The sequence below is a fragment of the Sceloporus occidentalis genome, unplaced genomic scaffold (assembly GCF_023333645.1).
Source record: "Sceloporus occidentalis isolate IW3139 unplaced genomic scaffold, rSceOcc1.0.p SCAF_40, whole genome shotgun sequence".
In the NCBI taxonomy this organism is placed as follows: domain Eukaryota; kingdom Metazoa; phylum Chordata; class Lepidosauria; order Squamata; family Phrynosomatidae; genus Sceloporus; species Sceloporus occidentalis.
Genome location: NW_028317020.1, coordinates 8,211,057 through 8,226,348, shown reverse-complemented (window position 1 = coordinate 8,226,348; position 15,292 = coordinate 8,211,057).

The following is a 15,292-nucleotide window of genomic DNA, read 5'->3' as shown; positions in this document are numbered from 1 at the left end:
ATGTTTCACTTAAAATAACTGTTTTCAGTACATTTGTTAGCAAGTCTTTGGATGTACCTGCTCCTGAAGTTAAACACTGAGGGGGGTCTGTACAGCTTCTGGCTCCTCTGCAGGAATGCAATGAAACCATCTATTTTTTTTGTAACATGGAACTGCAATTAGCAGGGAAACGCCAGTAAATGAAACACTGTTTATCTTTCCTGAGTTTTACTGAAGAATGCTGTTACCAGATTACCCCAAAATAGCAGAAGAACCATGTGCATTTGTCTTAAAAACATTTTAATATTCAATGTGTCAGTTGCATTTATTAATCATTTTTTTAAACAAATCGTGTAATTACAACTTACTCATAAACCTAAATCCATGATATGAAGGTTAAAAAATGAAAAAAAAAAAAAAAAAGAAGAAAATTAGGCAAGGATGATTATAGAGGCTTTTATTTGTAACTGCAATGAGAAACCTCATCTATAAAACAACTTGCTGCTCCAACCTAGGTAAAATGTATTAATAATGGTAATAAGAAGAAAAAAGGCAATTTCCAGGATAGAGATAAAGAGAAATATATATGACTACATTTATTATGGTATGGAAACAAGAAATTGACGGCATAACATACACTGTAGTATTTTCTTTTTATTAACCTTGTAGACACTTCACTGAAGTTTTCCTCAGCAGTGCTGATACACCCCTTACGAAAAAATTACTGCAGTTTTTCTGAAGTAATACTGCTGTTTTTTGGACATGAAAAAACTGCAATACTGCACTTTTACTGCAGTATTACTGCACATTTACTGCAGTTGTACTGCATTTGTACTTCACTGTACTGCAGTTGTACTGCAGTTGTTTTTGTACGGAAGTACAAATGCAATAAAGCTGCGGTACATTGAAGTACAACTGTAGGTTTGCAATATAAAAAAAAAGTGCAGTAAATGTGCAGTAAAACTGCAGTACAGTGAAGTACAAATGCAGTACAACTGCAGTAAATGTGCAGTAATACTGCAGTAAAAGTGCAGTATTGCAGTTTTTTCATGTCCAAAAAACTGCAGTATTACTTCAGAAAAACTGCAGTAATTTTTCGTAAGGGACGTCTGGCTCTGTGCTTTTAGGGCCCCTGAGAGAAAAGATTAAAGAGCACATCTCCAACACAGCTTTTTGTTTTTGGGTGTTGAGGAAGTCCTTACATTCCAGATTATCCCTAATCCTACTTTTTATGCCTATATACAACATATGTACTATGTTTATTTTTTTTCTATTCAATTGTGTGAATGAAAAATCTTGTTTATTTATGTTGTGCTTTGTGCGAGAACCATTTCTTCTGCTGCATTATGTGTTTTCAATAGACAGGGTGTGCTTCCATTTTTAGTATTGTTTTGTGTATAGTTTTAGGTCCTGTCCGGACTTTAGGGGAAAGCACCCCGATTACCACACAAGTGCTTCATTAATGCAGGAGAGTCTCAGTGGGTTAAAAGGCAATGGGGTCCCACTGACTGAAGACTCGCCAAAATTGAGGTGCTGTGATGTAATGACAGACTTAACAACGTATGGCCATATGTTGTGACGGAATTACCAATGCTTTAAATAGGTGTTTTTCGTATTTGCTGGCTGTGTTACTATTCTGTGTTTTGTTCAGTATACAGAGGCATCACAGGTATGTCGACAATCTCCAGAGGAAAAGGCGTAGTGTCAATCTGGCATAACAATGGGTGTAAAGCCTGAGAAACGTGTTCGCCTTCCAGTTTCTGCTCATAGAGGGTTCTTCATTAATGGAGCATAGGAAATAGTGGCAAATTTGCATGAAATACAATGGCTGTGCCTTTGCTAGAGGTAAATATGTTGTCAAGGATGGAAAATGCAAATCTACATAATTTCAACATGAAACATAATGATGCGCAGGAATAATATATTTTGTACATTGCTGCATTCTAATTTTATCTTAAATATGACCGTGCCATTATCACAATACAGGAACTAAGGAAAGCAACACTTTACACTACCCCCATCCCTCAAAATTGCTCACCAATACATCACTCCCGACATTATTTTAATTACTAGTATCAAATTAAATTTACCTTAAAAAAAATATTGTCCTGTTTTTTTTTAATAAGGTTCTAGATTTCACGTAGTGTAATATTTTCAGGCTACTGAATATTAGCCATTTTCATGTGTTCTAGCTCTGCTTTCTTAGTCCATTCCACTAGACAAACATCCTTACATTCAGCCTGTGTTAAGCAATAGAATGACTCGTCTTAATCACCCAACTGGACACTATGACTAATAAAAGTCTATGGAGGAACAAACTTTATTAGAATTGCCATATAGAATGAGCTCAGTGTGGTAGACCTCCAGGTCTACAAATCGAGTTTATTGGAACAAAAGGAGATACATTTTGTCAGTACTATATTTTGTATTTTGTAGATTTTGTCAATACTAACCTATATTACTGTATACAACACTGTATTTTATGCTCAAGGGGTAAAATGTATTCATTATTGTTAATTATTTATAATTGTGCCACCATATTCCTCAGGCTGTATGGTAGGTGAATAGGACAAGTAGTGCATAACATAACTATTTGGACTAGAAACAAAAGGTAAAGAGTACCCTGTTCAAATGAGCTGACAGTCTAGCTTTACACAAGCAGTTAACTACACAGTTATTGCCAATATATACAATTTAATTTATAAACACATTGTATGAGTTGCCTTGCTGCCTTATCTAAACATTATTTATCATCAAGCACTGTTATACATTGATATGCCCCAAACATTCCGAGCTCCCACGGTGCTATGGGTCTCATTAGGGGAATTTGCCCCAAGTAAAGCTTCCAAGGAGGTGCCACAACTTCGGACCAGTTTTTCTAGAAAGAATACACCAATTCCTGGCACCCCCTGATTGAGTCGCCCCAGGCAGCCGCCTGGGATCCCTAGTGCTAACACTGGCCCAAAACATAAGTCCAGAAGAAGGAACGTTTGACGTGTTTATAGCAATTTATTTAATAGAGTAAGTAAATTACGAAAAAATACATAGAAAATTGCAGTTTTTTCCCTTTGTGGGCTGTTTTTCCCTGTTGTTGGCTTCTATACCCTTGATTATGCTTTGAGTTTGGATTTTTCATTTTCTATTGTTTTATAGAATCATGTCTGGCTCTGTTGATGCCCCAAGGCAGCAATATGGGCATGAACGTGGCAGGAGATGATATAATATAGTTATGCTTTTTTTTTTTTAATTATTATAATGAAATAACTGTATCCATACTTCAAAGAATACAAACATTTTTGTTTTTATAAATTGCAGTCTTTGTACCTGTAACATGTATTACACATTATTTTTGATTATGTGATATTTATTATTCCCAAGCTCAACCCTATTATTGTTCATAAAGCAAGATGTAAGAATGCCTATGTACTGAAATGTGATTAAACAAAAGGGCTTACGCTCTAGTGACAGGTGTAAGGCTCTATGGAATAACCAGACTGAAGATTTTTGTCCAGTAATATATACTTTAGAACGTCTCCTTCCGGAAGAAGACAAAGCTATCATAAAAAATACTTAAAGGGCATACTCTGCTGGGGTGAAATTCTTCACAACATACTTTTCAAGAACATATTTGTACTGTTTAAAGAATGTATAACATTTATTGTATGTATTTTTAAAAAAAACACAGATATAATATGTTATAACACAGTATTTTCAAGTATTTATATCATGGAAACTTCCGATTCCTTTTAGTAGAGCTACTTTAATATGGTAAGATGCAAAGCCATGTAAAGATTAAAGACTTCAGAGATTCATTTTTTAGATATCATCTAAAGATATTTTGAAAGCTTATGTGGCTCTACATTCTAATTTCTAAGTGTTGGTCGCCAAAGTTATTATAAGATGGTTTAGATGATCTTCTCAAGGACAAATTCAGCAATATCCATTTCTTTATTGTGGAAGGAAGAATCTGAGGTTGTTAGGAGGACCAGGCAGGGATGATTTTCCAAAACAAGAGACACTAGGACACCTAATTCTGAGTGCTCACTTAGTGTTCCCCTTTCACTTATTCATGTCTCCTGTACACTACCATAAGGTGTGTTTTGATGATTTTCTCCCCTTATCACGCCTTTCAAATGCTGCACAATCATCACTGCTCTTTGAGTCTACTGCCAGCTGCAGTAATACCAAAAGAAAGCACACACAAGTGGAAATCCTTACCCCAAGGGTTGTTGGGGTCCCTACACACCTGGCGTTGACATGAACTAAATTGTGACATGTAAAAATTACTAGAATTTGAAAGCAAAATCTATGTATGTATGCTATAATATGCTACATAATTGAAAGAACATTTCCATATCAAAAAAGTAACTGTGTAGTTTTGTTTTTGTAAAGTTAAGCATGGTTTATATTTTAGGGGAGTATTCAATTAAATACATATTTTATAAATATGTTGACCATGGTCATAATTAATGGCCACATTAATCCCTCTAGAGACAGAAGGACAAAGTGAAACAGTTCCCCACATTAGTAGCTTTGGACCTGTACCTACTACACAAAACAGCTTCATAGGCGATGAATGCATATAAAAGTACTGAATAGGAGTTTTAAACAACCCACCTTGTTATAATACTTAGGATGTTAAGACCCTTTTGCGATTTGCACCTGTTTTATATACCAGAAGCAGCCAATCACTAACAGGAAAGCTTTCCTATTGGTTAGACTGCCAGGAAATCTCACACGAACTGGTGATGGATCCTGGCACATGCACACGCAGGAGACGTGTTTGATGGAACGGCCCTCCTGCATTTTGTTGAATCTCTCTCTATGCATTTGGACTCAATAAAGCTAAAATATACGGGGCGCTCAGCTGTCATATGCATTATCTTGGTTATACTGTCATCTTCAAAAGCAAACTAATGGAACACTTTTTCATTTTAAGTTTATGAGCAGGGCCCTCTTTACTTAATGTATTGCTTTGTCTTAGTCTGTCAATTCTAGTTTCATACACTATGGACTGTAAGAAGTGCTGCTTAATTGCCGACGGTAAGCAAATGCATAACAGTAATAATTATAATAATAATAAACATCAATAATAACTGTAGCACTACAGTAACTTAATATCATTGACTTAACAGAATTGTATCATATTATTCCATAGAATACTTTTAAAGCCCACACAATAACAAACTGGTACAAAAGGAGAAGCTTACAATCTAGTTGGTTGAAGAGGGAGTTAAAAGGTGGACTTACTACTTGCTAATTGCACCTACCTTCCTTGATTGTATCTGTATATACAATCATAGACATACCTTTGAATCCTTTAAAGAGACCTAAACGTATTGTGTTTATAGTTGTGTTATAATGTATATTATACATTTTAAGGACCTGAATTTCCTTCCCATAGAGAACTTTATAGGATCCTTAAATGTCATTATTTTCCTTGCGGGAGCAAAACTTTTTTTGTGCCAACTGGTAATATATTGCACAGACAGTTCAAAAACACTTAAGACCTGTTCCTTTGAAAAATGTGGGTCCACAAATACAAGTCCCCCTTTTACTTGATAGAAAGGGTATTAGATACATAGAATAGTCTTCCAGTGGAAGTATTGCAGGGAAATCCAATAAAGAAATATTGTAATGTGCATAAAGCTATCCTAAATACCTAAATATGATTCAAAGGAGGCATAATAGATGATACAATTATCTTTATGTATGTACTTATGAATAATAGCATTAACTTGTACTAAAGAAAGGTTGTATTTTAATACTAATATAGTTATTATGTTACTTTTATAATATAGCTAAGAAATCACCACCTAGTATTGTGTATTCTTTAGATACCCCTTGTTGTTGCTGAGCAGGTAGAACAACAAGTTTTTTAGCCTTATGCCAATTATACTGAAGCAGCCATCGGACTGTCCTGTGGATTAATACTGACTGGTTGGAGCAATAAGTGATGCCTTTTGGCCATATTAATTAAACAGGGTGCTGTATTTATAAATAATTAGTTCAAGCTAATTGAATGCTCAGGAAAGGTACACATTCCAGCCCTGTCACTTGGGTTGTTAGCTATATACTTTAGGAGAACCTTTACAATGTCATTAAATTAGAAAAAAAAAAAACTTAGGTGTGTCTGGTGTGGGTTTAGTTAATTTTAAAATGAAAAAATAGGAAACCCATTTGTCTAATTACCTAAATAGGAACACACTAAGTTTTGAGTTATAACCATATTCGAAAGAAGTATCTTATGTACCTAAGTTGATTTATGGTATGATTACACACAATACATGATAATACATGATTAAAATGATTTTCATTTTTGCCCTTTGCTAATTTTTAAAGATAATATTCTGAAAAAAACATGAGATTTTCAAAGTAAAATAAACATTTTCCTGTGTTCTTAATATCACATAGACATGTAGTTGTTTTTAGAACCTTCATGGGCACAAACTAAACAGAATATAGTTTATTTGATCATCAAGTTATCATACAAGATGCAGACAGATGTTTACTCTTAGTAAAGTGTTAGAGATCACAGCAGTACATGGTACATCAGTAACAGAAAAACTAAGTAAATTTGTCTTTTTTAAGTGAACAGAAAAGCCTACTCCAATTTTTGGTACAACATTTTAACATTTTATGTATAACATACAAACATATTCAGTATCACAATAGAAAGAGCAAATGTTTTATGTATTAAAACTTAAGACAATGTTTATTAATAGTTAATTTGAACTATATATGCAGTTATTTTAAAACTATCACTGCATGTGTAACCATCTAAAAAAAGCAAACATTGAAATTGGTTGCTTTAACAATCAAACTTATAGTAGGGTTAATTATTTTCAACATTAGTAATATGTGTTCCATCATTTGATTAACACTATATAATGCTATTTAATTAATGAAATTAACTGTACAAATCCCATGTTCAGATATTGCATGACTTTACAAATGTAAAGTTTAGATACAACTATTTGCAGTAAACTTTCCACTGTTCTTATTTAATTGTTTATTAATGTGTTATGATAAACCAGAAGCTAATATTTCCCACTTAGTAAGACTTGTAATATATAGAGAACTGATACCATTCCAAAAGATAAAACCTCCTCAAACCCTGGTATGTAGACTTGTGTTTTTAGTCATTATGTCTGTTAAGTCATTTGGACATTAATTTGCTCATCTTGTGAATCTATTTGACATTTCTGTTCGAATTTTGTAGATTTCCTACCTACATTTTTACAAATAAACCATTTTAATCAATATAAAAATTTTAAAGAAGTTATGAAATATAACAAATTTGGTTTGTAGATAACAAAAAAGGGAAAATTTAAATGTTTCACTTTACTTTTGAAAGTATATAGAGGGATATATTGAAAATATCAAGAAGGGTTCTTGTTTTACACCTTTTGTTCTGTTAACTGCATGAAAATTAAAAACAAGAATAATTAAAAATACACTTCAAAAACACATGTACAAAACAAAAAGACTATTTTGTAAGAAAATGTGTATCTTTTATGATTGTCAGCTAACAGATTCTTGCTTCTGTACTACCTTGTAGCAAACATGCTTAGTTTTGTGATTTGTTGATCTCTGATTGTACAGATGGTACAATATTTTAAATTGAAATGTTTAAATTCTATGTGATTTGTTTCTTTACATTGCAAAAAATATAGTGGAGGGTTTGTGTATTGAACATAGAAACACTTCAGCAAATTATATTAAACTTATGTTTATACTTAGGTTGTAGATTTGTTTCAAATATTGCAAATTTTGGCATTCAAATTGAATTTAATAGACATTTTACTTATTTATTTAAGACAATTATTATCTTCTTTGTTTTTAGAAAACATGTAGGTTCTCTAGGGAACTAGATATTTTATCATTTCTCCCCTGACAATTTGGTGAAAAAGTGGATTAAGCAAACAAGGGTGAGTAGTTTTGATAGATGAAATCAAAGGAAACAAATATTTGTATATTACATATTAAAAAACAGAAACTGAAAAGATCAATTACATGATATTTAATCAAAATGAGAAAAGCTCAGATCTGAACTAACCAAATACAGGTTTGGATAATTTTGTTTAAATCTTTATTATAGGTTATCAAAAACTTTTATTTCATTACACATTATGTACATTCATATTATTTTGATTCAGATAAATGCCCTTATGTAAAACTCTTTATTTATGTTGCATACATCATTAGATATTGTGCTTTTAAAATTACTTTTTACACACCAAAGATGATAAAATTAAATTCCTTCACTGTAAAACAAACAAATGTAACAAAACATTTTCTAATACAAATGATTAATTTTATTTTGTGAATATCTGCATGTAAAGAGCATCAGTATCTGTTTTGTTCAGTAAACGTTCATTTTAATCCTAAAGAGAATGATTTTGATAGGTATGATATGTTGACCTTAAATAACCTTACAATGTCAGACATTTACACTGCTTCAAAGAGTAGTTTGCTACTGTTCAGAGCAAACACTGTTGACATCTGCAACATATTGTTATATATATATATATATATATATATATATATATAATATATATATAAAATTAATGTTCAGGTTATATATATATATATTTATATATATATATATATATATCTATATTAGGAATGTTCAGGTTTTGCTCAAAAAATTTTTAACAACTCACAACAGTGAATATTGTGTTCCTGATGACACAGGTTACTTCATTCCTAAATCCAGTAAACCTATGGAATAAAGCTAAACAGGAAACATTTATTACAGCCCAAACAATGCTATTTAAACAGTTTTGAAACCACTTAACAATCTATTCTGTGGCAAGTTCATTTAACTAGCTAACTTAGTGACCTAATAAGCCATCAGTTAAAAACCACACAATATCTGACTTAAAGTAAAACCCCTCTATTGTTTTCATTTGTTTGCACTAATTTCTACTTCTTTTAAATGTTTGTGTCCTATAGAAGTAGCTAAAAAAGTAGTGTTTCAGTAATTTGTTACACCATTTAAGCCTGTGTAGGTGTGTGTTATGTATATGTGTATGTATGTATGTGTGTATATATATATATATATATATATATATCCCAATTGGCTTGCTGCATCCTTAAACTGGACTTGTTTTTCAAACTGGCAAGTTCTGTCTATTGATTTTTTTCTTTTTGGGGAGACATGAAAGGGATTTTTTTTTACAGGCCTTCCCTGTGGAAGGACCAGCATTAAAAGGTGATACCACCCACCCAGAAGGAATGGTATGCATGCAATTAGGACCAAGCTCCCAGCGAGTAGGGGGGTGGGGAGGAGGTAGAATTCAAAGTAGAGGGGGGGGGGGTGGAGAAGCACAGATCACCCCCACCTCCCACAAACAACAAATCCATTTAAACTTCCACAGCCATCAATATTGATCAGTGTACTCAAAGACTGATTAACCCTATCACTGCTGGGAAATATTCTTCTGGAAATCTGGAGGACAACATGCAGATTTTGGATAAAGAGGTATATTCAGTGTATTGTTGAAATACATAATCTAAAGGGTTGTCCTACCTAAATTTTATTTTTTGTTAAAGCACAAAGAGAGAGGAGAGTGATGGTCCTCATTATTTCAGTTTTTAATAAAAATAATTATACCCTGTAACCTCCCTTCTTATTTATTTTTCACATGTTTAATACTGTTTATCAATTCAAACCATTTTTTTTCTCTACTTTTTCTAGTTCATCAGTAACATATTGGTAAAATAGGAACTGACAAGAGAATAGGGAAATATATAAACAAATGCAAGGCAGTCATAATATAATATCCCAATTTAGAAAAAAAGTGACTTGTAGAGAAGTAACATTGTAATTAATTTTAGGGGAGTATTTATCAACCCTCCATTAGATCCCAAATAGATATCCTATTGTAAAGTCTGGAACATAAATAAATAACAACAAAATAAATGCAAATTCACTTTCTATTTGTAATTCACATAAGGGAGCACAGAGCTGTTTATCTGACACTATATGATTTTTTAAATGCATCCACCAGCTTCTTATCAATTAGTTTTCATACACTTGTTATATAATACTTCTGAAAGCTCACAACTTGGATTATGCATTATACTTTAAGCCTTGTGTCATTTAGAAAACACGTTTAGAAGAATATATCTTGCAAATGAAACATTTTAATTTATTTTACTGACTACTGAATGCTATCATCTCAAAACAAAAGCTTGTTGTTCTAACATTATTTTCCAAGGCTTTCTCTCGAATGTAACCATTTTTTTTTTGTATGTAAAAAATAAAAACAAGTAGAACATCAATAATATATTTAACTCCATTTTCTTATCTAAAAAACAAATATTTGATTAAATTACCCGACCAAATAACACTAAGTATTACTAAACACATTTCATATGGGTTTACCTTTTGTTTTTAAATAAATATAATATTTTAATGAATAAAAACCCTCTAAATTAGAAAATACAAAAATGTGTGTATTTATTCTCAGGATGAATTGTTTAAGCGCTTTGTGTGCAATCTATAGCAGTGAAAATTAAATATTTTTATCATAAAATTATGCAAAGCACATGCTGAACTCCATGTCCATCTGGCTTTTATGATTCTGTTGTTCTATTAAACAATATCTACTTTTTTTCATTGTGACATGTTGTAACTTAAATTGCCTAAAAATGATCATTTTGCTATGATACAGTGCAGAACTCAAGTTTTTACCAAAAACACCAAAAATTAAACTAGCAAAATCAAAGCTATTTAGATGACAATAGCGAAAATAAACCTACATATTTTACAGCAATCATAAAAGAAAAAACACATGCAAGGGCAAATACACTAAAAAACTGTATAAAAAAAACAACTTTAAGAAAGTCTCCCTACATGTAGCCACAGGGTGAAATTAGTTAAAGGGGCTTTAGCTGAAGGCCTTGTACTGGGGGAGATATAGTTTAAGTAAAAACATTTTTAGGCCCCGCCCAATGACGTCATATGGACGGTTACGCTGGAGAAAACAAGATCCAAAGCAGTATGATTTATATATCATTCTGTTCCTCGGATTATTTAATGCAGTCTCACTTTATCACTTAACCCACTCCAACGAAAACCACGTGCGACAGTAGTAAAGAAGAGAGACAGAGAAATCAGCAACTTTCAAGGCATCTTGATATGGAGATCCCTGTTTCACTTAACCCTCAGTCGGTTGGAAGGCTGCCAGCCCACTTGGCTGTGTAAGGGTTAATTATAACTACAGAGCTGAGGGGCACATTTGCCTAGCACATTTGCACCTACACATCCTCCAAGCTTCTTCTTCCTCTAAGGTAAGCTGAAAGATATATATATACCCTGATATGTTATATATATATATATATATATATATATATACATATACATATACATATACCAACACACACACACACACACACACACACACACATATATATATTATGTGTGTACATTGATAGAAGCCTGTCTTGTTAAAAAAAATTGAAAAAACTGGAAACTGCCACAATTTTGATCATGTGTATTGCAGTATTCTAGTTACATAATAAGCAAACATTCTGAAATGAAGTGCAGCTTTCGGGGGCTCACCTTAAACTCCTAGGGCACTTTATTCTTTATCCTTACATCTTTTATCCAGCAGCAATGTGAGACGCTATGGCTAGTGCCAAAACACTCTGCATACAGTTTTTTTTTCTTTTTCAGGGGGCACTGCAGCTTTAAATGGCTACCATTTTGAAACCAGAATAACATTTTCCAATAGACAGAAGAAATCCCCCCTTTGAATCCCTCATGGCCTTTTTGAATTCACGCCCTGCCTTACATCAAACGCTTTTTTGCTGATTAACTGCATAATCAGGTCCCTGTAGATGAGGAGGGGGCATAGGGAAGAGAAAAGCAACCCCTTTTCTAGAGAACAATGCTATAATCTCAGCTCCATTGGACAGGAATGTCTGATTTCACAGCCCACTGCTTCTCCCATATCCCAAAAAACCCTGCCAGAGGTCCACCAAGGAGAAAAAGCCCTCCCTCTGAATGAGAAATGGACAATTTACAAACAAAGCCTCATCAGCTCTTTCTATAAATAATAATAATATAAGAGACATATGCAAAACATTTTAAACAATAAAAACATACCATAATTATTGTTTTACCCTAGTGTGGCCAAAAAGATCTCCAAAGTGTGTTTTAGTGGATTTCAAAAACTTTCTAATATGATTGATGTAGACTGAAAAATATATCATTTTACCTTGTGGTTATACATTTATACAATGTTAACCTCATCATCTAGACAGAACCTTAGATCCCATACAATAGTTTTCTTCATCTTAATCTTCATTTTATAAGTGTTAGGCTTACCCTGGAACAAAAAGAATAGAAATAATGTCCATAAAATAATATGCTTGCATAGATTATCAGTGCAATTGAAATATTTCGTAGGGAAATGTGTTTTTGTTTGTTAAAAACAAATAAAAATATATCAATATATAAATAATCGGCACATGAAACACCATCAATGGAATTGTGTTTTTTTTATTCTGTAAAAAATATTTTTGTAAAGAAAATAATTATATTATATATTAGTTTTGAAGAACAAAATAAAGTGGGTTCCATGAAATCATAACCAATGCATTTATCCCATATCATTTTCTTAATGGACATGCAGAGTGTATGATCCAATTAATTTACATATTTTTACTGTAATCTTACTGTTTTGAAGTTCATATCTTTTTCAGTCAATTAACACTTAATTATCCTCTGTGGGATCAGTGGTGGAATCCTATGTTTCGAACTTATTTCCTGCACATGTGCCCTTTTTTAATTGAATAACATTGTTTCTTGTGATGTTGGGATGGGGGTGTTGTGAGGTCTTCTTGTGTTATCCTGATCACAGATCACCGCCCCCCTACTGATCTGGGTGAGTGCTGTGTGTTTCCCATGTGTGTGTCCTCCCTTATGGATGTGTTTACTCTCCAGGACCCCTCTGCTGGGACCAAAATCAATGAAAATGTAGTTGAAAAAAAGGCGGGCAAACCCAAAAAAATTTGTGAATGGAATAATGTGTTTGTGCATTCATTGTTAAAATAAAGAACGTGTAATGACGTGGGCTTCCTTTTGGCCAATCAGTATACAGATAATATTTTTTAAATATCCTCCCGTTCCAACCAATTGGAGCTCAGATGGCAAAGACTAGCGCAGGCACTGGCCAATTGGAAAAGAGGTATGCAAATGAGGATCTGTCCAAGCAGGAGCTGAATGTCAACTAGTCAAAGATGGAGGCTGAAGCTGGGAGGCCATGAGGTTTGCACCGGGGAGGAGATCCGCCTCTCCCTCCTTAGGAAGGCACAGGAGCTAAGCAAGACCCAAGGCCTGGGACCCCAAAGAACGCTTCTGGATGATAGATGGCCCCTAGGGTCCTTTGCAGCCTCTTTGGTCAACTTTTCTAGGAGGAGGTCCTCTCTTGCCTAGGTACCATTCATGAATTTGGGGCTCAGAGCTGGTGAGTAGCATCCGGGAGCCTTGGGCGGAAATGGCGGGAGCTTAGGGCTCGGGGGGAGTGGTGGGGAGCATAGAAGCAATTAGTGCATTGAGGGGGCAGCATCTCCTCCAGTGGCATAGTGGAAGTTTGGAGGACAGGAGACACCCAGGAGGGGCCTCCAGGCTGCTCTCCCTAATTCGGGAACCTGGTGGGTGTCATCAGAAGTCCGACTGAGGAGCAGCGGGGCGAGAGGCACTGTGTGTGCGCCCTGCCGATGCCCATAGCGAGCAGCGCCTAACCGGTTAGCGCGTTCGTGTGTGTCCGAGTTGGAAGCGAAATAGGAGAAGGAGGTGGGTGTGTTGACAAATTGCAGTGGTCAAATCCGTGACAGTGCAGGGAGTACGGCTGTTACGAGAAGGTGGCGATCACCCCACAGTCTTGCTTCAAAGGGGCACCTCAGGTCTCTGCTGTGAGATCCCGGGGTGGTTGAGGGCACAAGCTTTTGCCACCTCCGCCCTTCCTATTAATTGTGGAATTCTAGGGATATTCCCCGCGCCCCCCACTCCACATCCACGGGAGAGGATTTTACTGTTTCGCTTTAAAAACGGTTCAACCCAACACTTCGGGGGTCTCAAATCGCTCCAGAAATCTGGACGCCAGAAAGTAAAGGCAGGGATCTCGGAGGTACGTGGAACCCGAAATCAGATGGCAAAGGATTTGTAGCCACGAACGAAAACGAGAAAACCACGAGTAACGTCAATAGCTGTCAGGCGATTTTCAATGTGAATTCACTGGCTAAAAATATCTAGCGACTTAACCTAAACTTTCCTAGAAAGTTTGGACCTCAAGTGACAGATCCTGAAACTTGTAGCCACTTATAGTCGTGCGTGGATCGCACTGTCATTAGTGGGTTAGGATGGATCTGATCTGGGTGTATTCGACATTGGTGGATCGTGCAATCCCGTGGGTGATATTGGTTTGAAATATACTTTATTTATTTAAAATCTAAGTGGACCAGCCTGTTTTATATTTCCCTCTATCTTTAGATTTTCATATAAATCCCTAAAAAAACTTTGCAAAAAACCAAAAACCTTGATCTTCTGAATATTTTCCACATTTAGAACAACGCCTTGTTTCCCAATAATTGTAAAACCCAATACACTTAATTCGGTGCGTTTAAAATGTTAAAGCCGAAAAAAAACTATCTAAATATTGGAACACATCTATCTGATTCGTATTAAACATTTTTGTCTTTAATTCTAATTAAATACTACATTTTTTGGAGGTTCCTTACAACTTTAATTTCTTTTTTTATTTATTATTATTACGTGTTGTGTGTTCTTCCAATGATTTGACAGTGTTCTAAGGAAATATTTATTTTGGCTGAAATTACTTTACTTCATTGCACATTATGGGCAAGTATTAATCTATAAACCAGTCACACTTAATTACTCTTGATGTTTAATTATATTATTTGCTGTTTTTACTTTCCTTTAACGGTACAGTCAAACTTTCTGAGTCTGCAAAACAAGAAGAGCCATATTTTAAATATATTGGTAAATTCAGATTTTTTAAAAAAAAAAACATTTCTTGTAGGGGAAAAAATATTGTGGAAAAAAGTATTTTAAAGAGGGCTAACTTATTATTAATTTTATCGCAGTGTGTGTGTGTATGTATGAATGTGTGTATATATAGATATAGATAAATATTATTAGAATTGTTTTTTTCGAAGAGAAATAGCAAATTTCAGCTGCTAAGTAGTAAGATGATCATGAAATTTGGGTATGACAGTGCTGGGTTTGTTTAGAGAGACGTGGAACTAACTGTTATCCGTGGCCCTTTTTTTGTTGTAC